The sequence below is a fragment of the Lutra lutra genome, chromosome 9 (assembly GCF_902655055.1).
Source record: "Lutra lutra chromosome 9, mLutLut1.2, whole genome shotgun sequence".
Classification (NCBI taxonomy): Eukaryota; Metazoa; Chordata; class Mammalia; order Carnivora; family Mustelidae; genus Lutra; species Lutra lutra.
Genome location: NC_062286.1, coordinates 127,857,528 through 127,885,402, shown reverse-complemented (window position 1 = coordinate 127,885,402; position 27,875 = coordinate 127,857,528). Strand labels below are relative to the sequence as shown.

General features: G+C 44.6%; 1 protein-coding gene across 1 annotated transcript in view; it reads right to left on the bottom strand.

Annotated features, from left to right (window-relative positions):
* The window catches only part of TOX2 (TOX high mobility group box family member 2), a 207,782-nt gene extending 180,443 nt beyond the window's left edge, over positions 1-27,339 (bottom strand). The window contains exon 1 of the mRNA XM_047744341.1: positions 27,128-27,339. The gene's annotated coding sequence lies outside the window, so the exon portion shown is untranslated. The remainder of the gene's footprint in view (positions 1-27,127) is intronic.
* Between the last annotated feature and the right edge of the window lie 536 nt (positions 27,340-27,875).

The following is a 27,875-nucleotide window of genomic DNA, read 5'->3' as shown; positions in this document are numbered from 1 at the left end:
ACCAGTGGAACAGAGTAGAGAGCCCAGATATGGACCCTCAACTCTATGGTCAGTTAATCTTCGACAAAGCAGGAAAAAATATCCAGTGGAAAAAAGACAGACTCTTCAATAAATGGTGCTGGGAAAACTGGACAGCTACATGTAGAAGAATGAAACCCAACCATTCTCTTACACCGTACACAAAGATAAACTCAAAATGGATAAAAGACCTCAATGTGAGACAGGAATCCATCAGAATCCTAGAGGAGACATAGGCAGTAACCTCTTCGATATCAGCCACAGCAACTTCTTTCAAGATATGTCTCCAAAGGCAAAGGAAACAAAAGCGAAAATGAACTTTTGGAACTTCATCAAGATCAAAAGCTTCTGCACAGCAAAGGAAACAGCCAACAAAACAAAGAGGCAACTCACGGAATGGGAGAAGATATTTGCAAATGACAGTACAGACAAAAGGTTGATATCCAGGATCTATAAAGAACTCCTCAAACTCAACACACACAAAACAGACAATCATATAAAAAAAAAAAATGGGCAGAAGATATGAACAGACACTTCTCCAATGAAGACATACAAATGGCTATCAGACACATGAAAAAATGTTCATCATCACTAGCCATCGGGGAGATTCAAATTAAAACCACATTGAGATACCACCGTACACCAGTTAGAATGGCCAAAATTAGCAAGACAGGAAACAACATGTGTTGGAGGGGATGTGGAGAAAGGGGAACCCTCTTACACTGTTGGTGGGAATGCAAGTTGGTGCAGCCACTTCGGAGAACAGTGTGGAGATTCCTTAAGAAATTAAAAATAGAGCTTCCCTATGACCCTGCAATTGCACTACTGGGTATTTACACCAAAGATACAGATGTAGTGAAAAGAAGGGCCATCTGTACCCCAATGTTCATAGCAGCAATGGCCATGGTTGCCAAACTGTGGAAAGAACCAAGATGCCCTTCAACGGACGAATGGATAAGGAAGATGTGGTCCATATACACTATGGAGTATTATGCCTCCATCAGAAAGGATGAATACCCAACTTTTGTAGCAACATGGACGGGACTGGAAGAGATTATGCTGAGTGAAATAAGTCAAGCAGAGAGAGTCAGTTATCATATGGTTTCACTTATTTGTGGAGCATAACAAATAGCATGGAGGACAAGGGGAGTTAGAGAGGAGAAGGGAGTTGAGGGAAATTGGAAGGGGAGTTGAACCATGAGAGACTATGGACTCTGAAAAACAATCGAGGGTTTTGAAGGGGCAGGGGGTGGGAGGTTGGGGGAACCAGGTGGTGGGTATTGGAGAGGGCACGGATTGCATGGAGCACTGGGTGTGGTGCAAAAACAATGCAAAAAATTTTTTTTAAAGGCAAAAAAAACCCTTGAAATTGAGATATTTTCTTCTCTTTCTTTCTTTCTTTTTTACGATTTCTGCCCCCAACAATTCTTGACTCAAAGGAGAAATCAAGAAGTTGAAGCTAGGGGCAGCTGGGTGTCTCAGTGGGTTAAGCAACCAACTCTTGATTGCATCTTAGGTCATGATCTCAGGCTCATGAGATCGAGTCCCCCGTCAGGCTCCATGCAGCGTCTGCTTGTCTGTCTGTCTCTCAATCTCTCTCTCAAATAAATAAATAAAATATTAAAAAAAAAATAAAAAGAAGCTTAAACTAGATTCAGAAAACTCATTTTCTTCAACAGTTACATTCCAAACAAGTGTTAACTAACATGTCCTTAGACTTTAACAGTCTATGGCCACAAAGTAACCTTAAGGTGCAAGTTACTATGACTGGCAGCACCCCCATCCCACTAACCATAGTCCAATATTCTACCTGGTGCCCCATGAAAATATTTCTGGGTGCCCCTTGCTCCTTGCTTGTGTGTTCTACAGGTTTCTCCTTGTCATCACCCTCTCTTCCCTCTCCCTCTCCCTCCTTCCCTTTTTCTCTGGTTAGCAACACAAGGGGGATATATGTGGCAATGGAATAATTTTATACCCTGATTATGGTGTCAATTACACAAACATATACATACACACACACACAAATATAAAATGTTGAATATACACATAAATGTTGAATATGTATATATATGTATATACATATATACATATATATATGTTGAAATTCAGGAAACTGCATATCCCTCCCCAAAAAAGTCAATTTTACTATATGATAACTTTTCAAATACAATTAAGGAAAAAAGGTAGCAATCTGGAGCATCTGGAAAGAAGCAATATTCTGAATTTTTAAGAAAGAGGTATATATGAGATACTAAAAGTTGAAGACAACAAGAAAAAAGAAAACTGATCGCAAGACATTAAATAAAATATTAACAAGCAAATTACAGCAGCACATTAAAAAACTACCACAATATACAAGCAGAGATTTGCTGCAAGACTACGGGGATGGTATAATATTAGGAAATCTGTAAATAGGATTCATCATATTAACAGGTTAAAATAGAAAAGTAACAAAATCATTTCCTTAGATGCCAGGGGTGGGGGGAAGGTACTAGATAAAATGAAATCTCCATTTCTAATGGAAAAGAATTTAAATAACATTTTATTAGACTATATTTAAATGTATATCTATATAGATATCTCTGGGTATCTTTAAGATAAAGATATACATGTGTCTCCAGTAACAAACACCTTACTCAAAAATTAAGCAGGGTGCCTAGGCGGCTCAGTCGGTTAAGCGTCTGCCTTTGGATCAGTTCATGATCCCAGGGTCCTGGGATCAAGTCCCACATCAGGCTCCCTGCTTGTCAGGAAGTCTGCTTCTTCCTCTCCCCACTGCTGCTCTGGCTACTTGTGCTCTCAAACTCTCTGTCAAATAAATAAATAAAATCTTTTTTTAAAAAGTTAAGCAAAAAGAATATTTCTGATGAATCAGAAATAAGATCAGGACATCACAACTAAATAAAACAAAACAAGGTACAGCTCTTGGAAAGGAGGTAACAAAGTATTCATATAATTTTCTTCCTAAGAAATCCGAAAGAATCTCTGATAAACTATTAGAAATAATGTAATGATTCAATACAAGAATATGAAAATTATAAGACAATAATTCAGGAAAATGTATACATTATAATAGCTCAGGAAAATAGCTTATTACAAAAATTTTAAATAATAATGGCTAATAGTTATTAAGGACTTACTATTCACCAGCCACATTGCCATCAAATAAGTACTATTTTTATCTTTATGTTAAAAATGAGGAAACTGAAGCTCAGAGAGGCAATGTCACCAGCCCCCAGTCACACAGCTTGTGAATGATAGAGCCAGGATGGAAATCCAGATAGCCTCATTCCAAAGCCTATCTGTCTGACCATGAGGGACTGCCTCCTCTCAGTATACTTTCAGATGTGCAAGTAATAGCTAGTCAGAAAATACGATGGAATAGAAGACTCATTTCCCAATAGCAGCATAAATAAGAAAATACTTAGGAATGAACATAACAAGAAATGTGCAGAATCATAATGCAGAGAAATAGAAAATGTTATGTAGGGACATAAAAGTAAAGACCTGAATGAATGGTAATAGACACTTTCTTCTATGAGTAATCTAACATCATAAAAATATAAATTCTTCCAAATTCTTCTAAAATTTAATGCAATCCAAATTAAAACCTCAAAAACATTTTTTGGGATCTTAGCAAAATAATTCTAAGCTTTGCTAAGAAAAATGAATAGAGAGAGCTGTAAAAATCCTTTTAAAAGAACAATGAAGGGGGATTTTCCCTACCAGGTATTAAAACATATTATAAAACTAGAGTGATCAATGATGTGGCATGTTGCCTTAAGAGAGAGACAAATCAGTGAAACAAACTGGAGAATTTAATTACACTCAAATATACATTGAAGTTTCATTTGTAATAACGGCAACAATTTAAGTTAGGAAATTATAGATTATATGATAAAGATGTTGGGATAAGCATCGAGCCCTTTGGGGGGAAAATTTCCCAATCTTTATCTTAATACTGAAAGATATTCCAGGAGCACCTGGGTGGTTCAGTCAGTTAAGCATCTGCCTTCAGCTCAGCTCATGATCTTGGAGTCCTGGGATGGAGCCCTGAGTGGAGCCTGATTCTCCCTCTCCTCTGCTTCCTCCCCCCTGCTTGTGCTCTCTCTCAAATAAATAAATAAAAATCTTAATGTGTGTGTATGTGTGTGTGGATGTATATATATACATTCCAGACATCAATAGTTTACCTATTTTTTAAATGACTAAAATGCAAGGGGAAAAAATATTTATGTAAAAATTGGGGAATATGAAACCCTGAAAAAAAACCAGGCTGATTTTATCATGTAAAAAAGGTTAAATGGTAATGAACACCATAAACAAAATCAAAAGACAAATTGTAGCATATGACCAAGAGCCAAGGTCTCTACTGTACAAAGAGTTCTTTCATACCAATAAGAAAATAGCTGAACTTAGTAGGAAAACAGGCAAAATAAATAAGCAATTCAAATAAGAAATAACATGAAAAGATACTCGACCTCACTAACGATTAAAGAACTCAAACTACAACACTGACATTTCTTTTACACTATAAGACTTGCAATATTTAGTAACTGAAAATACTGAGGGGGAGTAGGAGCATGGAGGCACGCGTCAGTGGCCAAGGATGCAGGGCTGGCAGCGGGAAGGATCACAGGGAAGTCTGGGGCCACTGTGCCCAATGGGCGAGGAGGCTGGGTGGTGAGGGAGGCTTAGGGTGTGGTCTGACAGACAGAGCAGCCAAACTTGCAAGATGGTGAGGCAGGAGTTTGTGGTAGGCAAAGAAGACAGAAGACAAATGGGGAGATGGGTTACATCAAGCAGAAAAGTAAATCAATTGAACAAATAAGTAAAAATATTGAGGATAATAAGGAGAGCCAAGATTTTAACTGCCAAAAAAGAGATTTACAAATGTAAAGGGAAGGCGAGAGAGAACCTTGAGGTGTTGGACTGGAACAAGAGGAATCCATATGAACTCATGGTTCTATAAATTATACAAGTAGATATGGAAATAACTTTAAGGTGAATAAATGACTCTATATGTGTACATGTGCATACACAGATAGGGAGACAGATAAATACACACATAGATTACATTGATTATATAGGCAGATACATAGATAGGTAGATAGAAGCAATGATGTCCCAGTAGCAATGAGTGTACTGAGTGCCCATATCTTGATTTTAAATATCATCCTTCACTGAAATAAACCAGGATGATTCAAAGAAATGACTGATTCCAAGGTTGAGTCAGGGAAAATGCAAGATGAGATGAGCCTAGAATATCTCATTGTGCCAGAAGGTAAGGAAATGATCAATGAATGATAGATTCAAGTCAACAGGATGAGGAGACACTGTGTCCTTGAAGTGGCTCCCACTGGGCAAATCTGGGACAATCTGAGCATCAAACTGAGTAAATGATAGATATGGATTATAAAATAAGGATCCATGAGCTCCTGCTGATACCAAAAAAAAGAAAATGGGAGAAAGGGAAAAGTCCTTTCTTACAACACAAGGCCAACTAATTAATGGAGAAGGAATGATGGGGATAGAAAAACCCCATTTGGCAACCATCATGGAGGTGGCTGATCCAGGTAGGAGCCATCTATGGAGGAGGATTGATGAGGAGCAGAGTACTAACGTGATCCCAGACAACATACCCATCAGTGGCAAAAGGGCAAGGACAAGTTTAGGGTAGAGAAACCTGGCAGGCACCAACATGACCAGGAGCCAACATTAACATCTCTGGAATGGGATGAGTCACCGCCATGTGCCTCCGGACACAGTCCACTGAAATTTCACAGCATCATTTCTGTGGTCTTTCTGCCCAAGAAGCATGACCTGAATGCAACTAAGAACACATCAGGTGGACCTGAGTTGAGGGTCATCTTGGAAAATGTAAGGCCCATACCCTCTGAAACTGTGGAGGCCTCAAAACACAGGGGGAAACGGAGGAACTGTTCCAGATTGGAGGAAACGGGAAGCCTGTAAGAACTAAATGCAATACACATTCTTTGAGGAGATCCTGGACCAGAGGGGGAAAGGCACATGTTTGGGACAGTTGGCTTGAATGAGGTCTGTGCCCTGGACGGTGGAATTGGCCCCACAGTTGGTTTCTTGATTTGGAGAGTTATGTGGAGGTTACGTAACAGAATGAACATGGTTTGGGGAAATACACACTGTAATGTTTAGAGATATAGGATATTATGTCTGCAGCTTGCCCTCCAAAGATTCAGAGAAAAAATATTGGAAAGAGAGCACAAATGCGATAAAATGTTACCAATGCGGGAATCTGGGTGAGGGGTATGTGGGAGTCCTTTGCATTGTTCAAGCAATTTTTCTGTAAGCTTGAAATTTCAAAAATATGTATATTTTTTAATATTCAGTGTTTGGGAGAGAACAGAAAAGCAGCTTCTCCAGTGATAGCACTGCAATTTGGCACAACTGATCGAAAGGGCAATATCTATCAAAATAAGCCTTTCTGTGAATCTAAACAAGGCATAAGGAAGAATACAAAGAAATATATGTTATAATGATATTTAGTGCAGAAGAGATATAAGCTTGAAAAATTGGAAATAACCCAAGCCTAAGTACCTCTTAGTGATTACTGAGAGCTCATCACACCCATACAACTTAATTCTCAGCAACAGAAAGGTGTTTATGATATCATTTTTTAAAAAATCATTTATTCATTAATTTGGTTGTTCAGCAAATATTTATTAAATCTTACTACGTACAAATCATTGTGCAAGGTATTAGATTTATAGACTAATAAAGCACAGGGTTTCTCCCTCTGAACCTCAAATTCTTAGTTGACGAGACAGACAGACAAATAATAATTGTGATATTCTAGGTGAAAAGTATAAGCTGTAGCACAATTTTCATAGGATGCTGTTTGGAAAAAAAATTCTCTGTATGGTAATGTGTGTTAAGTACATGCGTGCTGACAGAAAGCACACATGATGCAGTCTACTCCATTATCAGTGGTTCTCTCTGGGGGATGAGTTAAAATGGGGGAAATTTCACTTTCTGTAGTATTTGGAAATTTTTACAATGAGAATGTATTGCTTATATAATCTGGGCTGGGGGTGGGGTGGGGGGTGGGAGCAATTCAATTATCTGTGACTGAGAAGAGATAAGCAATATAATGTTACCTGAACACAAAACAAGGAAAAGATTGGTCTCCATCTCTAAAATCAAGACGAAGCTTCACCCCAGGAGAGACTGACCTAAATTATTATTAATTGCAGTTACAGGCCTGAGCACTTTGCCATGTCTGCAATTTTTAAAAGTAAACAAACATCTTGTTCTCGAGATAACCCTGAACTGTTTATATTTGGTCTTCCTGAGAAAGGACGCTTTGTGACTCACCAGGGCTAGGAGGGAGGAAGGGGCAGGGCCTGTAAAGATCTCAGGTTTGCCTGCAGCTGGGGCTGGCTTCTCACTGCCCCCCTATTCTAGCTGTGGAGGGTACACTCCCCAGGAGCACCTCTGTGTGCTGACAGATCCTGGGGTCGGAGCCCTTCCCGGCTCACCCCCAACGCCCGCAATGACAGGGAATCTTCACGGAGGGGAGGAGGGTTGGCAAATTTGGAAGCGGAAAAAAAGATTGTTATCTTTCTCTTCACTCACCTCGAACTGAAATGTATCATTTCCTTCCCCTGTGAATGCTAACAGCAAACCACGGTATTTGCAGTGCCCATGACTGTCACCAAGAGAAATCACAGATATTTTCATGTCACATTACTATCACTGTTGCTACCTTAAAAGATTGTTGACACTCATCATTGCTTCAAAATTATGACAGTAATTAGACCTGCCCCAGCTCCTGGTATTTTGTGTGTTAATAAGGACGCACATTTATTACTGTATCAAAAATATGTTTTCCTAATATTTTGGTAACTGCATTCTAATATAATTGGAATCCTTTGTCATCTAACCCATTTTATTTTATGTATTTAGAAGGCTTGCTCAGAGAAGAAGAGATCCATGGCTCAGAAAGATTAGGAATCTTTGACCTTGAGAACTGCAAAGGATTGAGGGTCCCAGAAGGCCTTACAGATCACCCTCAAATCCTCCTGCTACAGACTGAACGTTTCCCCTTCAAATTCATATGTTGAAGCCTAACCCTCAGTGTGATGGTGTCGCAGGTGGGACCTTTCAGAGGGGAATCAGCTTGTGCGAGGTCAATAGGGGTGCAGCGCCCAGGACAGGATTCGTGCCCTTCTAAAGAGATCAGAGTCCAATCTTCTCACCAGACCTGGAGTCTGCCTGCCAGTCCCTTGATCTTCGACTTCCCAGACTCCAGAACTGTGAGAAATAAATGTTCATTGTCTAAGGCACCCAGTCTAAATTCCCTACCCCTGTGGAATCTAGTTCTAGTGCCCGCAACAGATAACGACCAAATAGTTAGAATTCTTAGGTAGTGATAAGTACCATGGAGAACCATAAGGTTGGTGGAGGGGAGGAATCAGAAAGGTAGGGCACCTGGGTGGCTCAGTGGGTTAAGCTGCTGCCTTGGGCTCAGATCACGATCTCAGGGTCCTGGGATCGAGTCCCGCATTGGGCTCTCTGCTCAGCAGGGAGCCTGCTTCTCTCTCTCTCTGCCCACCTCTCTGCCTACTTGTGATCCCTCTCTGTCAAATAAATAAATAAAATCTTTAAAAAAAAAAAAAAAAGGGAAAGAAAGGTGAGGAAGAGGGGATTGTACTTTGAAATTGGTCATTGGGGATATCTTCTGGAAGAAGTTCCAGGCGGAGGGAACAGCAGGGGCCAAGGCTCAGAGGCTTGGGAGGGCGAAGGCAGCGGTGACAAACGGGAATGGAGAAGTAGCGGGGCAGCGCCAGGAAAAGTTCTGCACTTGGGGCTAATGCATGCGGGCTGTGTGCTGCGGGAATTCCAGAGCGAAATGACTGGGTCAGACCGTGCGCGAAGGGGGGGCGGGGCGGCCAGGAGCAGGAGTGTGGTGCTGAGGCTGGCGCACTTGCTAGATGCGGATGACTAAGATGAGGGCAGGAGGGTGTCTGACGCTGGAGGGAGTGCAGCTGTTTCCTGGCGCTGCTGTAACCAACTGCCACACCCTTGGGGGCTTAAAGCAACAGTTGATTCTCACAGGTCTGGAGGCCAGAAATCTGAAATCGAGGTGTCGGCAGGGCAGCACCGAATCAGCTCCGTGCTTCTTTCCCGGTCCTAGGGGCTGCGGCCTTCGGAGACCCATGCTGCCTGGACTTCAAGCTCACCTTCATGCTCCCACTGTCCTTCAGCCTGTGTCAGATCCCTTCTCGCCCCCTCCGAATTCCTAGGGCCCACCCACATATCTCCCCACCTCAGAATCCTTCACTCAGTCACATCTGCGAAGACCACTTCCCCATATTAGGTTCCAGGGATTAGGAACTGACATCTTTGGGGGCCATTATTCAGCCTACAACGGGGGGGGGGGGGGCAAAATGGGGACTGCCCAGACCTGGAGAAGGGCAGTCATGGATGAGCTCCACATTGGTTAGAGCTCAGTCTTCCTCTCACTTGACCCACTGAAGCCTGGTCCTTCTGGTCCTTCTCCCACCCCATTGGCTACTCCTCCCCAGCCCCTCCTCTGACCCAGGACCTTGGGACTCAGCTCTTGCCAACAATTCCAGGCCATTAACATCACTCCACCTGCATGCCAGCGACAGTGGCCCAGACCTCACTCCCCATGCAAGCCCCCTCAACTCCACTCCCTCTCAGCATCTCCATGTGTGCGTCTGGGTGGCCTTTCAACCTCCACACGTCCAAAGTGGACTCCTGGTCTTCCCCCAACCTGCTCCACACACAGTCATACTCATCATGGTGGTGACTCCACATTTTGAGTGCTCAGGCCAAACCTGGGGTTGGGGGAGGCACCACAGCCTCCTCCTTCCCTCTCACACTCCACAATTAATCCATCAGCAAGCCCCTCCAAACTCGATCCAAATCAAACCTAATCTGCTTCCACCCACCCCAGTCCCTGCTGCCATCTTGTCTTACCTGGATTTGGCAGCAACCTCCTTACTGGCCTCCCTGCCTCCCCGCCCACCCCCCCCCCCGCCTTGAGACTCTTAGAGGGCAGATCAGAGTCCTTGACTCTCCTGCCCACTTCATTGAGAGTAAAAGCCAATGTTCTATGAAGCCCTGCATGTTCTCCTTGCTGTTTCTTCTCCTACCTCATCTACTAACTTCTCTCTCCTCTTCCTACTCCTCTGTACCCACACTCTGCTATCCCATGAACACGCAAGGCCCATCTCTTCTTCAGGGCCTTTGCACTGGCTGTTCCACTTCCTGGAATGTTCTTCCCTCCAATATACCCATGACTAGTTCTCTTGATCCCCTAAAGTCCTTGCTCAGTGTCCACTTCTTTAAAAGGGATACTCTGATCTGACCACCTATTAAAAATTACAACCCACCCCTGCCAAGATTCCCAATTCCTCTTACCCAGCTCTGTTTTCTCCATAGCAACTACCATCCTCCGACACACATCAATTGCTTATTTTTTTTTTGCTTTTTTTTAATCTTTTTTTTTTAATTTTATTTTTTATAAACATATAATATATTTTTATCCCCAGGGGTACATCTTCCTAGGAACATCGCCAAAAGCAAGGGAAGCAAGGGCAAAAATGAACTATTGGGATTTTATCAAGATCAAAAGCTTTTGCACAGCAAAGGAAACAGTTAACAAAACCAAAAGACAACTGACAGAATGGGAGAAGATATTTGCAAATGACATCAATTGCTTATTTTTTATGTTTACTATTTAGTCTGTCTCTGAGATAGAATGTAGAACTTTTTGTCTATTTTGTATACCGACTTCTCCTTTGAGCTTAGAACAGTGCCTAGTCATAGCACATGCTCAATAAATGTTTATTGGTTGAATGAGAGAATGAATCCCTAGGTGGGGGTTGAGGAAGGGACAGGAGTCCAGGGTGATTTCTGGGAGTCTAATTCTAAGCTCTGAGAGCCTTCCATCTCTAGAGAGGGGACAGAGCAGAGGCCAGTCAGAGCAGAGATTGAGTGTGTTACATTTGAGGTTCCCCTAACCTACAGGGCAGTTGGCTCTCCGGACAGGAGGCTGGCGAGACATCTGGCTAAGCAATGGTGTTTGCTTGGCTTAAATGACAGACAAAAGCACCCCTAACATAGGATCAGAAATAAATCCAGCTCCTCCTGTTACTGATAGTGGAACTTTGGGCAGGTTTCCTTATCCTGAGCCTCAGTTTCCTCACCTATAAAATGGGGATGGTCATGGTATAACTTCTTCATGGGTCACTGAGAAGATTAAATTCGATGGCACTTGGCCCTCAGTGTGTGGTAGATATTCCTGTCTCCTCTCCAAGGGCCAGGAATCCACCCCAGGAATCCTGCTCCTCTCCAACGCCTGTGGCCCACAGGCCCACCATAGTCTAGCCTTCCAACCCCGCTCTCAAAGGGCCCAGTTCCAGCGGGTCTCATCCCAGAGCCCGTGTGATAGTGGACGCAGAGGCTTTCCGCAGCTTTTGAGCCCAAGCTAAAGGGCTCTGACTCACTGTTCTAGGGAACTCCATACCTCCTAACTAGCCTGGAGACACAGCTACCTTCATAGATGGGAGGGGCTGGGATCTGGGTGAGCCACCCATCATCAGTGAACTCTGGGCTCAGCAGCTACAGGCAGGACTGGAGAACCAGGACCAGATCTACTGTGCCCACCGTGTTTACACCCATCTCAGCCTGGCCTGCCTTCCGGGTGGTCCTTCCAGGTGCGGGGGTGTAAGAGAAGGGACAGACCCAAGCATTCCTGCCCTGCCCATGAACACACTGCCTCCAATGGATGCTCCCTCAGAGGGCAATCACAAGCCAACAGGTTAAATAAGGGGCTGGGCAGGCACCACGTCTCCTGGGCGATGGAGGTGGGAGTTATGTGGGGCTGCTCTGCAGGTGGTGGGGCACCTTGGACACCTGACATGTCAGGGTGACATGGGATAAAGCCAAGAGCCTGCATTTCCCAGAACCAGTCACTGACCCTCAGGCTCCCCATCTGTTGAATGGGCAGATAATCCAGAGATGTTCTGTTCAGTATGGTAGCCACTAGCCGCATGTGTCTTCGAAGTATAAAATACAATGGATTTCTAAGAGTATGAAAAAATAACTTAGAATATCTCATTAATAAACTTTCAGTTTGATTACATATTACATAATACTTTGGCTACACTGGGTTACATAAAAACGGTAATGAGTTATTTTTACTTTGTAATGTGGCTACAAGGAATTTTTAAATTTTCAATTTGGTTTGCATTAGGTTTCTTTTGGACAGCACTGCTCTGGAGCCCGAAGTTAACATCTTTTGCGGGGTGCGTGCATATGTCAGGAGGAATGTGTGAACTCACATGTGTGTCCACGTACACTGTGCACACATAAATGGATATGTCAGGGCATGCTGCAGAAAGGAGGGTGTGGGAAGAGCAAACGTCTCAGAGGCATTCCCAGGCTTGCCAGCCCCTGAAAGAGTATGGCCCTCCAAGAGCGGAAAGCATCTTCACTTGTCATCCTTCAGAGGCTCATAGAAATTTGTGGGTCAAAGGCTCTGAACCCCACTTTATAGATGAGAAATGAAGACCCAGAGACTTAAGCGTGGATGACCCTTCATTCTACCCACACCCACGATAGCTGAGAGGCACGTCTCAAGTGCTGAGTCTGCGGGAAGAAGACACATTTTAGGGGCTGTGTTGACTTTCATGTGTTCTCTTACTTAATAATCCTCACGATAGGATGGAGGGTATAAATAAGGAAACTGAGGCTCAGAGAGGTAAAGCAACTCATCCCACCACCATCATTCTCAAACACCATCTTCCACCCAATGGCTCCATGAACTAAAGGGGAAGCTGACCTTGCCTCCACCCTCTTGCTCACCCTTCACTTCGACCCCACTCATCACCAGCTCTTCTGGGTTCACCTACTAGGGTCTCCCCCTGCTCTCCTCATCCTGACTAGCCCCATCCCATCAAAGCCCTCTTGGACACTTCCCACTCATTTTCCCCAATGCCACTAGAGGGAGCTTTTCAAATGGCAAATCCAATTCGGACTCTCCCCCGCTTAAAACCCTTAAAAAAGAAAGCGAGTGGCACACACTTTCTGAGGATAAACACCAAAAGCCTAGTCAAGCCCCCCAGCCTCTACCTGTCCTGGCTCCAGCTTCTCTCTCCAGCCTTACGTCCCAACCCTCCTTGATCGCGTAGCTGCAGCCCTGCTAGCTTTGTTCACTCCCCAAATGTACCACCATCCTTCCCCCCATAGGGCTTCTGTACCTACTGTTCTGTTCCTTCAGCCTGGGATGCTTGTCCCTCCTACTGTTGCCTAGCTACCACTGACTCATTTTTCATAGCTGAGCTCAAAGTCATTTCCTCTGCAAAGCCTCCCTGGATATAACAATACGATGACGGTAAAATGATAAAGATGATTTTTTTTTTAAAGATGATTTTTTGAAAGTAACATTTGTAGTTCTTATCGTGTGCTCAGAACATGCTAAGCATTTTGCTTGTATTAACTCATTTAAATCTCACAACAAATCTATGGCATCTTAATCACCTCCATGTTACAGATGAAAAAACTGAAGCACAGAAAGGTTAATCAGTTTGCTCATGGTCACACAGAAGTTTAGCTCCACAGCCCTCACTTCTGGGCTAAATCCCTATCACACACACTATGCACCATGTCTCTCTCCTTCGTGGCAATAATTATCAGCATCACCACAGTGAAGCTTTATTGGTTACTTAGTGTATTCCAGGCACCTTAATAAGTATCTTACGTAGGGCATTATCGCTGTTGTAATTTCACATCTGCTTGCACCATTTTGGCTATGTGACAGTTCAAGTTCACACTCTCACTCACACTGTGTTTCATTTATATCCACAACAGAGTTTGGTTAAGGACAGAAGTCTGACAACAGTGAATCTGAAATGCAAGTTAATGAACACTGCTGGAATGATGATAATTCACTGTATGTGCCTCATGGTAACATTCACTGGAGCCATCTGATCTCAGTTCTTACGAAGCACATCCATATGCTTCCAGCACCTTCAAACCAATTATAAAGAGAGGAAATTCAGACATGAGTACAACCAATTTGGCTTTTCATTTATTGGGAGGGAAAAATGAGCCCACAATGTATTCCTTGACTAGGTCTTAAGAAACACCAGCCTGCAGCCTTCACTCCTATTTAGTTAATTTGAAACAAAACCTCAAAATTAACTAATAGGCCAATAGCTTTTATTTTAGCCATGAAATGCAAAATTCCTACATCGAGCCATGAAAGCAATTTTTCCGTTTTGATGCTGAACACGATTAAATGTCAATCTCCATTTTAGCATGGATTGTTCCCCAAATCAAACATGATACATCATTTAAAGATGTATTTGTCAGCAAACTATACAGTTTGTTACATAATTAATTCAAAGTAAATTAATTGTGTGCATTTCTTTTTAAAGGAGCAAGATAAAAAATGTCCCTTTCTGTATAACGATTGTATTAAACATAAACTTTGTAATACAATCTTAAACAGTATGCTGATCTAAATAATTAAATACTTTTTAACATATGTCATATGAAAGAAATGAAATAGATTTATAAATCTTCTGAGAGGGTTAGAGAAATTATCTTTACCACAAGCGGGGAATGCTGAGTGGTGCCCTGTAGAGGCTCAGTGGGTGGGAGGAACTCCACGGAGGGACTGTGACCGGCCACCTCAGGCAACTGGTCGCTCAGGGCAGAATGGAGGCCATAAGCCAGTTCTTCTGCTTTCCTGCCTGGACAGATGAGGCTAATCCTTACTCCCAAAACAGCTCCTGTTGCAGGGTCTCTCCCACCCACTACCCACCCACCACCATCCTCCACTCTCACGGGCATCTCTCACATCCCTGCTGGCTACATCTTTGGTCCTATGGTTCCCTCGCTGCCTCCTCCAGAAAGGCCTCCTGCTGCACACCATCAGAGCTCCTGCTGAGTATAGTTATTTAACCGTGTTATGCCTGGTCCTCTTATCTCCTTCCCCCACTGGACTATGACCTCCAGAGCCAGCGGGACCTCACATCTCTCTGAGCCCAGGAGAGGGGCTCACTGTAAACAGAGGCTGTGTCAGCCCTCAGCGCCTACAGGGCAGGAATCTCCCCTAAGATGGATTCACCCACTTCCTACGGACCAGGTCCCTGGATTCAGCAGGGCCACACAGGGAGAGAGAGGCCTTGCTTACAGCTACAGGTGCTTGAGAGAACTTCACACCTGGGGACCTCTGTGTTGTCACCTGTCTGATCGGAGAGAAGTCCCTACCCTGGCCTAGAGGGAGCCTCCAAAACAGCCAGAAGTGAGCCTTGGTGGGTGTCCTTTTCTCCAAGTATATCCGGGTGTGACCTTGGCTCATGCTTCTACTACTCCATCCCCAGACCAGCTCCCTGAAGCTCCCTGCTCCCACCTGCAGTCTACCCCGAGCCACAGGGATCTCACAGAACACAGGTCAGTTCGTGTCCCTCTTCTGCTCCAACCACTCCAGGGGCCCCCGCTTCCTCACCCAGGGCCAAACCGCCCTCACTGCTCCTGTCGACCTGGCCCAGACCCACTTGCCCACCTTCCTCATACCCCCAACTTCCCACCACCCAAGGTAGCAACAGAGCCCCCTCTGCCTTCCACACACACACACACACCTATCAAGCTTTTCCTAACCTCTGAGCCTCAGCACATAGCCAGTTCCTCCTTGTCCTTCAGCCTAAAATCTCTGTCCCTCGGAGGGGCCTTCCCCAGCCTCTTCCGGAGGGTGGCTGGACACCTGACCACCTGAACAACACCTCAGCCCCTGAACCACAGCAGCATTTGCAACCTTCATCGTGTGCATCACCGTGAGTCGTTCGTTAATTTGCTGGCTGATCTACTGCCCGCCTCACTCACAAAGTTTCTTCCTGTTCGCTGCTGTTTCCCCAGCATCTGAAACAGGGCCTGGCACTTAGCAGGTGCTCAATAAATAATTGTTGAATAAATGAAAGAAAACACAGCTAGGGGGATGGTGTGTGGTACCTATGAAGGCCTTGACGGGTGTAAGGGAAGGCTACTCATAAATAACACAGGACGGACTTACAAATAACCAGTTACCTTGAGGCAGGTCCTCGCAGCATGGCCTCTGTCCAACCCCAGACCCCAGCTCTGCAGATCCTTCTTCATCTCTGCTTCATCCCAGGATGAACCCTTCACTCCACTCAGCCAAGCTGGTCAAGGACTGATCAACCAATAAGCAGACCATGTTTTTAAAACAGCATAGGACAAGTCACCACCTTGACAGGCTCCGGGAATGGGACACAGATTTACCACTCCCTCAAATGCCACTGTGGTGAAGACATGGCCCTGTGGTCTGAGCCTCCATGGCCTCAATTGTAAAGTGATAATTCCCCCACACCAGGTTGTGAGGCTGACATGACAGAATGCATGGGCCCAACACAGGCTGCCCGCTGTGTGGCAGCCTCAGGACCTACGGCAGTCTCTCTCTAGTCCCACCTCCTCTTCATTCCTTGGGAATCTTTGAATTGGAACATTCTGGAATGCAGACTGTATCTCACGGTATTGAGAATGAATTACCAAGTTTCTGTGGGTGTCTGGCTACCTCTTGAGGCCATCAAGCTCCTTAATTAATGATGATCTGAAGGGTTTGATGTTCCAGGAATAAAAAGGCATGAGGGAGCACAGACTATTTTAAGGAACATTAATTATTTAATGGACATTATTCGTAGAAAATTGGGGCTAACTGTTAAATATAAATTTAAGGTTGGGAGCACTATGATTATTTTAACCCTAAATCCCATTCCCTCTTGTCCATTATCAGGAAGAAGCTGGTCTAGAAGAAAGAGAAGATTCTGGTCTGATCTCCACCACGGACTTGCCCTGTGATCTCACATAGGTGACTGCCTCTCTCTGGGCCTCAGTTTCATCAACTGTTAGGATCTGTACTGGATTGTCTCCCAGCTGCCTAAACACTGACACTCCCTGGAATCAGAGAGGATGCCCCTCGAGCCAGGATCATCTCAGGGTACTTTCAGGAATGGGCTCTACTTCCAAGGTTCTCATTCAGCAGGTCTGAGGTGGGCCCCAGAATCCGTATTTTAACAAATCTCAGAGTGAACCTTTCTCTGAAGGTCTTTAGGCCACACTCTAAGAGAGCTGGCCATGACTCTGGGACATCCAGGGAGAACCCTTCAGAGGAGATTTGGTTGTGAAAGATAGCCATTTTTGTTAGCGGCCTACATGTTAAAAAGCATGTTAAACTATGTTCAAATGAATTTGCTCAGTCTCTGATTCTCCTCATCATCAAAGTTCACGTGGTTAATTCTGGGGTCAAAACCATTAAAATTCTCTCTTGTAATGATCTCCTACTCAGTTCATTACAGTAACTTCCTAAGGAAAAGTCATAACTCTTGACCATGGGAACTGAAGATGAAACCACACACAGCAGAGAATGCATACATATGGTTGTCCTGAATACACAGAGAAGCTTGAACCTGGAACCCTGGGAAGTCATCCATCCATCCATCCTCCCAACCATTTATCTATTCATTTGTTCATCCATCTCTCCATCCATCTACTCAACAAAAATCCTTGTTGAGATCCTACTGTGTGTTGGGCACCAGAGATGTAGATGGTAAACTTGATCTGTATCAGGGATAAGGGCATTAAACAAGCAAAGAAACTGAATAGTTACAAACTGTGAACAATGTTATGTAGGAATCAGACAGGTCTCTGAAATAGAGACTAGCAGGGTGGGAGAAGAAGAAACCTACCCTGAGAGAGTAATCAAGGGAGACTTCCTTGAGGGGGGGGACATTAAAGTTGGGATCTGAAAGATGAGAAGGCACACATGAAGAGCCCTTCAGACACAAAGAACAGTATATGCAAAGCCTGGGCATGAACTGCTTGCTCGTGACCCCGAAACACTCCCTAGTGCAACTGGCTCCCAAGTGGCCAAATGATCCTTTAGTTTCTGCCAACACATTTTAGGTGACAGGGACCTCACTGCCTCTGGGACCTGCCCACCCCACTGTTGAGGACTTTGATAGGTCAGAGTTCTTTTCCATGTGAACCCTGCAAGGTCCACTAACTGGTCCAGCTACTGACCTTAAGGCCACTCCAGTTACTCCAAGCTGGTCGGCCAGACAGCTCTGGACAGCTCCAACAGCAGTGACACCCCCAGACAAGCCCCCTTTTTGCCTGAGGTACCACCCTAGCTCCTCAGCCATGAGAGTGTAGGGGGAAGCCACGCAGGTATGGCATTAGTCAAGAATGGGCTGTTCAGCCCTGAGCCCTGTGGAACCCCAGGCAGCTTAGTGAGCTTTCCTGAGCCTCATGAGCATTGTGTGCAAAGCAGAGGAAATAAATGCTCACAACTCCTCATTCTCAGACAGGTGATGTAAGAAAATGCAGCAGAGTTCCAGGCAGATAATAGGAACTCAGTAATTTCAGGGAGATCATTACCACCAGACGTGAAGGACAAATATCGAGTCAGGTGAGGGAACTTCCAGCACTGTGAGAGTGACAAGGGTGTGAGAGAAACCTGGGCCTGCTGTGTTACTTCTTCTCAGCACACCTCCCCTACCCAGACACACCTTCTCCTTCCTGGTGCCCAGACTGCGTCACGTCCGCACCGCATGATTTACTAGAACGCGCCCATTCACACCACCTAGGCTAGGACCTCACTACTATAGCAGTAGCCCCACTGGGCTTTACTATTACTCCTGGGCTGGCAACCCTGGAATGAGCTCCGGATTGGAGAAATGTCCACCTAGCCAAGAGGTCCAAAGAATGCACTGAATTAAATAAACTTTAAAATGAAGTTACATCCTCAAAAAAGGAAAGAGGATTACCATGCATTCCAGCAATTCCACTTCTGGGTGTATATACAACAGAATCAAAAGCAGGGTCTCGAAGAGATATTCGTGCCCCCGTGTTCGTAGCAGTGTTATTCACAACGGCCAAGAGGTGAAAACTGCCCAAGAGTCCATGGGGAGATGAATGCATAATGAAATGTGCATTTACGCACAGTGCATTTACGCACAGTTGCAATTACGCACAGCGGAAAATTATTCATTCTTAAAAACAGAAGCAGACTCTGACGCAGGATATGGCACGAATGGACCTTGAGAACACTATGCTAAGTGAAATAAGCCAGTTGTGATTCCACTTATACGAGGTGCCTAGAGCAGTCCAATTCCCCGAGGCAGAGAGCAGAAGGGTGACTGCCAGGGGCTGGGGGCAAGAGGGGACTCGGGGTTGTTTCATGGGTATTAAGCTTCAGTTTTGCTCAATAGAAAGGGTTTTAGAGATTGGTTCTACAACAATGTGACTGTAGTCAGCACTTTTGAACTGCATACTTAAAACATGTTTAAGACAGTAAATTTTATGCTGTGTGTATTTGATCACAATTTTAAAACAACGGAGCATGACACTAACTAGAGACTGGGGCATGGACGGTTTGACCTGGAGTTTGTACAGTCAGGTGAAAATACAATAGCCCACAGTCCCAGAGCCAGACGTGACTTTTATTCATAATCAGCACTGGGAAGAGGGTTCATTAAGTATCTAATGATTGATTCTAAAATTCTTATTGAAAGACCTGATATGTATACTCAGAATCAGCTTGCCCTGTAATTAACTAAAAACCACTTATGATGGGAATTCATACATAATCGCTATCAGAGGAGTCAACTTATAAGAATATTCTAAGCATTTAATTGACTTTTAAAAGAATAGCTACAGCAAGCTAATTAAATATCAAGTTATGGAATGTGTTAATTGATATTTAATAAGGATGTCAATTGATGTCTAATAGCCAATATGTCTCTTAAAATATGTCAATTAGATGCCTAAAGATCCTTTTCAAGGGGATTAGGAGTTGAATGCATTGAGGATGTAATTGGTTAATTTTTTAAAAAAAATTACATATTGCAACCCTCCCTGCTGCCTTTGCCAGGATCAGAGAGCTACTTATGAGCAGCTCTGCCTGGTCTCCTGGCTGTCTTTATGTACAGGTCCATAGAGCAAGAGCAGACTTTTGTGGGGCTCTTGTCTAACATCCATATAAAAATGGGGCCCAGGGAGGGTGAGGGAACCCTATCCAAATTTTCCATCTAGTCAGGAATGGGCTCTGCCTCCACCCACCATGGCCAATTTTTGGTAATTAGGTACAAAGCCTGAAGTCGAGGACTGGTGTGTGGAATGTATGCCCTGCTTGTACCTCCAGACCCTGGCCTGCCCCGAGACTCTCCTTCCACCTGGATGCTGCCACAGCCAAACCCCCACACAGCCCAAGCCCTTTCCTTCCCATCTTCTCCCAGTCACAGTGAGAAGCATTCAGGAGAACACCGTGTCACTTGGTACCAACAGCAGAAGTTCTCCTACCTTCCAAATATGCCCCCCTAAACAGTATCAATGTGGTGTCCCAGGGCTCCAGGGACTAACGTTCCACCAACAAGACAAAAACTACATGGCCTTTCACGACTCAGCATCAGAAGTCCCACAACATCATTTCCACCATGCTTTATTAGCTGAAACACTCACCACCTAGATTCGGGGGTTGGGGGGAGAACGCAGTCTTCAGCTATGTTTTAAAACCACCCCGATCTTTATCATAAGAACAGGGGAAGCTTGTAAAAGGATTTTAGCAGGGGAAAAATATGATCTGATTTGTATTTCAAGGTCATTCTAACTAGAGTACAAAACAGATAGTTGGGGGGAGGAAGTTGGAAGCAGAGAGAATGGTAAGGAAGCCAGCCATAACAGTGGATGGATAAAGGCAATGGCAGTAGAATGGAGAGAAATGGACAGATTCTAGAGACTTTTCAGAATAGAGGGACAACAGGACTAGTGATAAATTACTTGAGGGGGAGGACTTGTCAAGGATGATTCCCCAGTTCCTGCCCAGAATACTGAGGACAGAGTACCACCATTTCCTGTGATGGGAAACATTGGAATAGGGTGGGGTCGGGAGGTTGGGAGAGACAAGTCTTGGTAAGGAAGCGTCATACTGAGTTTGGGATGAGTTGAGTTTGTGGTAACTGAGGAATGTCCAGGGAGAGCTGCAATGTCTTCCATGAGAAATATACGTCTTAGAGCTCCAAAGAGAGTGCATGAAGGAGAGCCAGAGAGATGAGAGGAAAACCAGGAGGGAGAGGTAGGGTCATAGGGGCCCAGGGCAGGGCAATGTTCATGATGGAGGGAGTGGTCAGTTCTGTCAGAAGCCACCTGAGAGATCAGAAAGACAAGGGTCCTTCTTGAGAAAGGATACTAGGATGTGAACACAGATGGCCAGACAACAAACTCGGGGTTCTTTCTCGCTTCCATGTGGCATGGCCACCATGAACTGTGAGCTGTGTACAACTCTACTCAAAATCTCAGCAGAATCAGATCTAAGTCCCAACAAAAGCAATTCTAAAGCCCACCCAGGAAAATTAGTCAGTGGAAGTATATCTGAGATGTTCTGTAAAGTGAGCGTGCCTACAGAGAGATGCAAGAAAACATAACACTGCACCAGAAGCTTCCTCTACAAGAGCGGCCTGAATTTCATTCCTGCAGCAAGTCTGCCCCGCTGCACACATCCCATCAGGATGGAGAGCAGGCAGTCTGAGACAGCGGCCTGGTTGAGCAAGTCGCTTCACCTTGCCAATCCTCTGCTTCCATACTGATTCCAGGGTGATGCCATCTTGGGGTCCTGCTGACTCCACAACAGGACAGTCAAGTGAGATGGCTGCATGGTAGCGTATAAATCACCACGAGATGCAACCTGTCCTCACAAATAATTAGACAGACCAATCGTATCACAAGGAGGGCTGAGAAGTTTTCCAGGGGATCTCAGAGGAAAAAGACAGAGACATAACAGCCATGTGATGACAAGCATGCTCTCGGAATGAGATGGTCAAGCTTCAACTTCTGATTCTTACTAGCTACATGTCTTTGAGCAGATTTCTCAGCCCTGAGAAGGAAGCTGGAAATTACAAGCCGAGTCAATTTGTCCCACCATTTAGGTCGCAGAAGTTGGAGAGGAAATAGAAGGGTGGCTTCTGCTTGTCCAGTGCCAACTGAAGATCCCAAAATGGGGGCAAAGAGCCCAACACTTAGGATGAGTCAGCAGAAAGCCTGGATCCTCTCACTTTCAGCGAGAAGGGAAAACCAGCAGCAGCCACTCCAGCCTGTTGTTGGAGATGCTTATTCAGTTACCCATAGCAACGGTTGCCATGGAGATGGGCGGTCCAGCCTGCCAGCCTGGAATGACTCTCAGGCCAGGACCGGATTAGCCACATCCACACCCTTTCCAAACCAAGAAGGCAGTCTAAGCCCCAGTTCTCTCTCTCAGGTACTTGACTGGGGAGTTCTTCCGCTTTATTTTTCTTTCTTCTTCCTGTCAGAAGATCTCACTATTTGAAAATCAATGGAGATATATGCCAAAGGCGTGGGAAGTCTCATGGATTGTGCAGCTACTAAGTCTTTATAAAGTCAGAGGTTGGTGTGGGGGGAGTGCTTGGTCACAGAAGGTGGATGAAGCAGCTGTGGGTGTTCAGGGCTGTAGCAGGCTCTGTGGAATCCAGGACTGCTTCTGGAACCCCTGGAGGTCTGTGCTGGGATCAAACTCCGGGAGAGACCCAGGGGAAGATAGGGGTGTTTCCAGAGGTAGTGCCTGGGTGGGCAGCTGAGAATGTGCCCCAAGAGGAATGGGGATGCCCCCACTTGAAGGGGACCAGAGCTTCTCTCCAAGTTCTTGAAGATCATTTCTGGAGAAAAGGAGGCCAAATCAGAAGTTAAACCAAAATGTTAGTGGTAAAAAGAACCAGAGACCAGCTCTCTTCACAACAAAGAAAAACCCTCAGAGGGGGATGGGCTTACCCGGCTACCTTAAACTCATACCTAGCAATCTCTATTTCTAGTCTGGGTTCTACCCATCACAACCCACAGATGTGGGTTGCTCCTAGAAGGTTACTCAGCATGAGCTGAACTTTCTAACCATGACAGCACCATCCACAGACTGTTTGTCCTGGGAGGTAGTCAGGACTATATGACCTGGGACTCCTATCCACTCTCAGCTCTGTGATTCCTTAGTGAGGGGAGGTATCCTAGCTCAAACTGGAGCAGACCTTACCAAACCCCACCAGCTTGGGTCCTTCTGCTGCTCTTCCTCCACTCCCAGGCTAGGCCTCCAAACGGGGAGGGCAAATGCTTTCTCAGCTCATGCACAAAGAAATAACCAGAATTACTTCACACAACAGCATCCAACCCAGCTCCATGCCTTGCAGCCCATCTGAGGCCTGGCCCAAAGGGCTTCTTGAAGATCTACCCTAAGAAGCAAGCCAGTGGCAGCCCCAACAACTCCCATGGTCTGAAGTCAAATTTAAGAGAATGTGTAATAAAGCTCTGACCTAGGCACCATCCTGCATGCCATCAGCTTGCAGAGGCATAAACTTGGGAAAACTTCCTAACATCCCTGGAGCCTCGTTCCCACAAGTGAACAACCAGATACTCACATGTGCTAATAAACCAGATCTGTAACGAGGATTAAGAAGCCAATGCAAGAAAGCATCCACTACGATGCTGGTAATCATTGATGGTTACCAATTTGCTTCAAAGTGATGAAGGGGGAAGGGTGCCTGCCTGGCTCGGCTGGTAGAACATGTGACTTTTGATCTTGGGTTGTGGGTTGGGGTTGTGGGTTGGGGTTGTGGGTTCCGGTTTGTGGGTTCAAACCTCATGTTGGGTGTAGGAATTACTTACAAAAAGTCTTTTTTAAAAAAATTGATGGAGGAGAGGCATAGGAGGGAAAAGAGATGAAACAGGATAGATCCTGAGTTAGTAATTAAAACTGAGGTCTGCAAAGACAGAATTATCTTCCTAATAATACTACAAAGTCATTTACCTTTCTCTCTCTCTCTCATGAGGGGTACTGTGGAATTTTCCAGAGGTTACATGGTATGCGATTGGACGACTATTAAATGCAGAAACAGATCTGAGAAGCTAGCTAGCCAGACATTCGAAGGATTTGCAAAATGTAAAACAATGCTTCTCTTCTTATTAATTTTGTTTGGAAAAATAGAGTTTATTTTCTAGTAAAAGTTTATTTAAGTCATTGGGACAGCTCTTATCGAAAAAAGAATTATCAGTGAAGACCACAAGTGTTGGCATGGATATGAAGAAACTGAAACCCTTGTGCTTTGCCTGGGAGAATGTAAAATGGTAGGGTCAAGTCTCAAAAAATTAAACATGGAATTGCCACGTGATCCAGCAATTCACTTCTGGGTGTATACACACACCAACAGAGAGCAGGGTCTCAAAAAGAGATCTGTGCACCATGTTCATAGCCGCACTGTTCACGACAGCCCAGTGGTTAAACAACCCAAATGTCCATCGTCGGATGAATGGCTAAACCGTATGTGGCCTATACATATATGGCCTACTATTCAGCCTTAAAACGGAAGGAAATCCTGAAACACGCTACAACATCGATGAACACTGAAGATACTACACGACGTGATATTAGCCAGACAAAGGACAGATACGTATGATTCCACTCACACAGAGCACCCAGAGTAGTCAAATTCCTAGAGCCAAAAAGAAGAATGGTGGTTCCCAGGGGCTGGGGACAGGGGGAATGGGGAGTTAGTGTTTCATGGGGAGTTTTAGTATGGGATGATGAAAATATTCTAGAAATGAACGGCGGTGATGGTTGTACAACCATGTGAATGTATTAATGCCACTGACCTGGACACTTCAAAATGGTTAAGACTGTAAATTTTGGATACATTTTACCACAGTAATAACAAAATAAAATAAAGTAAAATCTAATGGATGATGTACAACTGCCATCTAAAAGCTTAGAGTAGAAATTAATTATCAAGGACAAAAGTTATTTGTGTTGGCATGTAATGGGATTATTATTGTTATTTTTAAATGAGTTAATATTTTTAAATGTCTCAGTTTTATGGTCTAATAGAGTAAATATCAACAGATGTAAGCCACAGGGGCGCCTGGGTGGCTCAGTCGTGAAGCTTCTGCCTTCGGCTCAGATCATGCTCTCAGGGTCCTGGGACGGAGCCCCGCATTGGGCTCCTTGCTCAGCAGGAAGCCTGCTTCTCCCTCTCCCACTCCCCCTGCTTGTGTTCCTGCTCTTACTGTCTCTCTCTCTCTGTCAAATAAATAAATAAAATCTTTAAAAAAAAAATAGATGCAAGCCACAGAAACAAAAGCTCTTTGAGGTCCTCAAAAAATTATGAGTGTAAAATGAGACCAAAATTTTGAGAATGTCTACATATTATCTCTCTGCTTTGCATAGGTTTTAAATTTTAATTAATTTAAAAAATTCATTTTAAAAAGAACAGTAGGGGCGCCTGGGTGGCTAAGTTGGTTGGGTGACTGCCTTCAGCTAGGGTCACGATCCCAGAGTCCCAGGATCGAGTTCCGCATCGGGCTCCCAGCTCCACAGGGAGTCTGCTTCTCTCTCTGACCTTCTCCCTCTCATGCTCTGTCTCACTCTCTCTCTCCCAAATGGATAAATAAAATCTTAAAAAAAAAAAAGAAAAGAAAGAAAGAAAAAGAACAGTAATTGACTATTGTCTTTCATTCTTCACTGTTTGGGCAAATCGTTTAACCTTGATAAGCCTCAGTAGTCTCATCTGTCAAGGGGGTAGATAAGTCCAAAGCAGGACTCCATGAATCAAATCTAACTCCACACAGACAAAAGGGCTGCTGCCCCCAATCCCACGCCCACCCCCAGCTTCTATGGAGATGTGAGCCTCTCCAGCTTGAGGAAGAGGGAGTGTGCTCTTGTGTTAATCAGATCCCATTAATTTTTCAAAGGAGACAACAGCCCACTTACTCATCCCCCATAGAGCCTCATCCATAATTGATCCTGAGCCGCACTTATCCAAATAGACGGAGGAGATGCCCGGGGCACGTGGGGCTCTGGGAGGGTTTTCTGCTGATGAGCCGATCTTCCGAATTAATGGCTGTAGGGAGAAGGCACTCACAGCCATGACCTGTTCTAACTGAAGGGGGGGCTGACACCTTTCCTTCAATCAAGAATGACAAGGAAGAGACAAAGAAACTATTCCCTAAATGCTCTGAAGGATTGTTCTGAGGTTATATCTAAGTTCAAACCAGCTTGAGGAGGGCTGGTCTAAGACGGCCTTGTGGAACACTCAGGTGCATACAGACCTCAGCAAGTCTGGACCCAAGCCCCTTTCATCACGGCCTCTTCTTGAGGCCATACAGTTCTGCCCCATCCCCACTCCAGAACAAATGCCAACTGGATAGAAGATTTAAAGTTTTTTTTAAAAGAACTAGTTAATATGCTTAAAGATAGCAAGAAGTGGATATTTATCAGATGAGTAGAGGCTCTGTGGTAAGAAAGAGAGAAGCATCCCTGACATGTGGGAGAGCTGGCCCAGTGCTCACAATGAGGCGGTGCCATTTTCCTACTGAACATAAACAATCTTATAGAATATCAACATCAGACAGGGTCATATGTGACCGTGACTGAGCAAGACAAAAGCAAGACCACTCTGTAATCATCTCTGAACTGTATTCATTTGCTGGAAAGATGTAACAAAGTAGCACAAACTGCATGGACTGAATAACAGAAAGTCATTGTCTCCCAGTTCTGGAGGGGGTGAGCCTGTGTAAAGTGCCTGCGGGACCCACTTCCTCTGAAGGTGCAAGGAAAGGCCTGTTCCATCCTGTCTCCTACTTTCTGGTGGTTCCTGGGCTTGTGGCAGCATAACTCCAGCCTCTTCCTGGTGCTCTCCCCATATATGTATCTCCGTGTCCATGTTTCCCCTTTTCATTAGGACACCAGTCATGTTGGTTTAAGGGCCCAGTGTACTAACCTCATCTTAACTAATTGCATCTGCAACTATGCCATTTCCAAATAAGGTCACATTCTAAGGTACTGGGGGTTAGAACTTTCACATATGAACTTGAAGGGCACAATATTCAAACCATAACCCATGAACTTGGGCAAAAATGAGGACACTGTCTAAACCATAAACATGACCAAACATCCCCTCTATTTGTTTTCCAGGGCTGCTACCATCAATTACTACAAGTTTGGTGGCTTAAAACAAATGTATTATCTTACCATTCTGGAGGACAGAAGTCTGAAATCAGTCTCAGTGGACCAAAATCAAGGTGTGGTCAGTCCGGTGCCCGCTCCAGAGGCTCTAGGAAGGAATCCATCTTTTGCCTCTTTTAGGTTTGGGTGGCTGTTGGCATTCCTTGGCTCATGGCCACATCTCTCCAGTCTTCAGTGCCAGCATCTTCAAATCTCTCTCGGTTCCATCTTTACATCATCTACTCTCGACAAAGACACAAACAGAGAGACAGAGACAGAGAGGGGATATATGTGAACCTCTACCTTTTTCTTATACAAACGTTTGTGATTGTATTTAGGGCTCACGTGGATAATCCAGGATACTTTCCCCATCTCAAGACCCTTAACTCAAGCACACCTACAAAGACCAGTTTTCTATTTAAGGGAACATTCGCATGTTCCAGGGATTATGCTCTGAGTCTTTGGCAGCCATTATTCAGCCTACTCTGCCCCCAACCCTAACTACTGAGGATGACTACTACTTCTTTATTAATTACAGCCTAAATCTCACTCTATTCCTACCACTTTCTAAATAAGATATATTAAAATATGCAAACATACACTTGCCTTCACTTCCAGAAAGCATCCAGTTCAGAGAAAAGCCCTGCTTTCTTGAAACTTCCTTAAAACCTTCCTTGAAACCATTTGACCCAGGTGCAAATCCTACAGTAAGTACTCTGTAACACGTCTGATTAAGAGCCTCACAGTTCTCCACTACCGTTTGGTCTCTCTCATT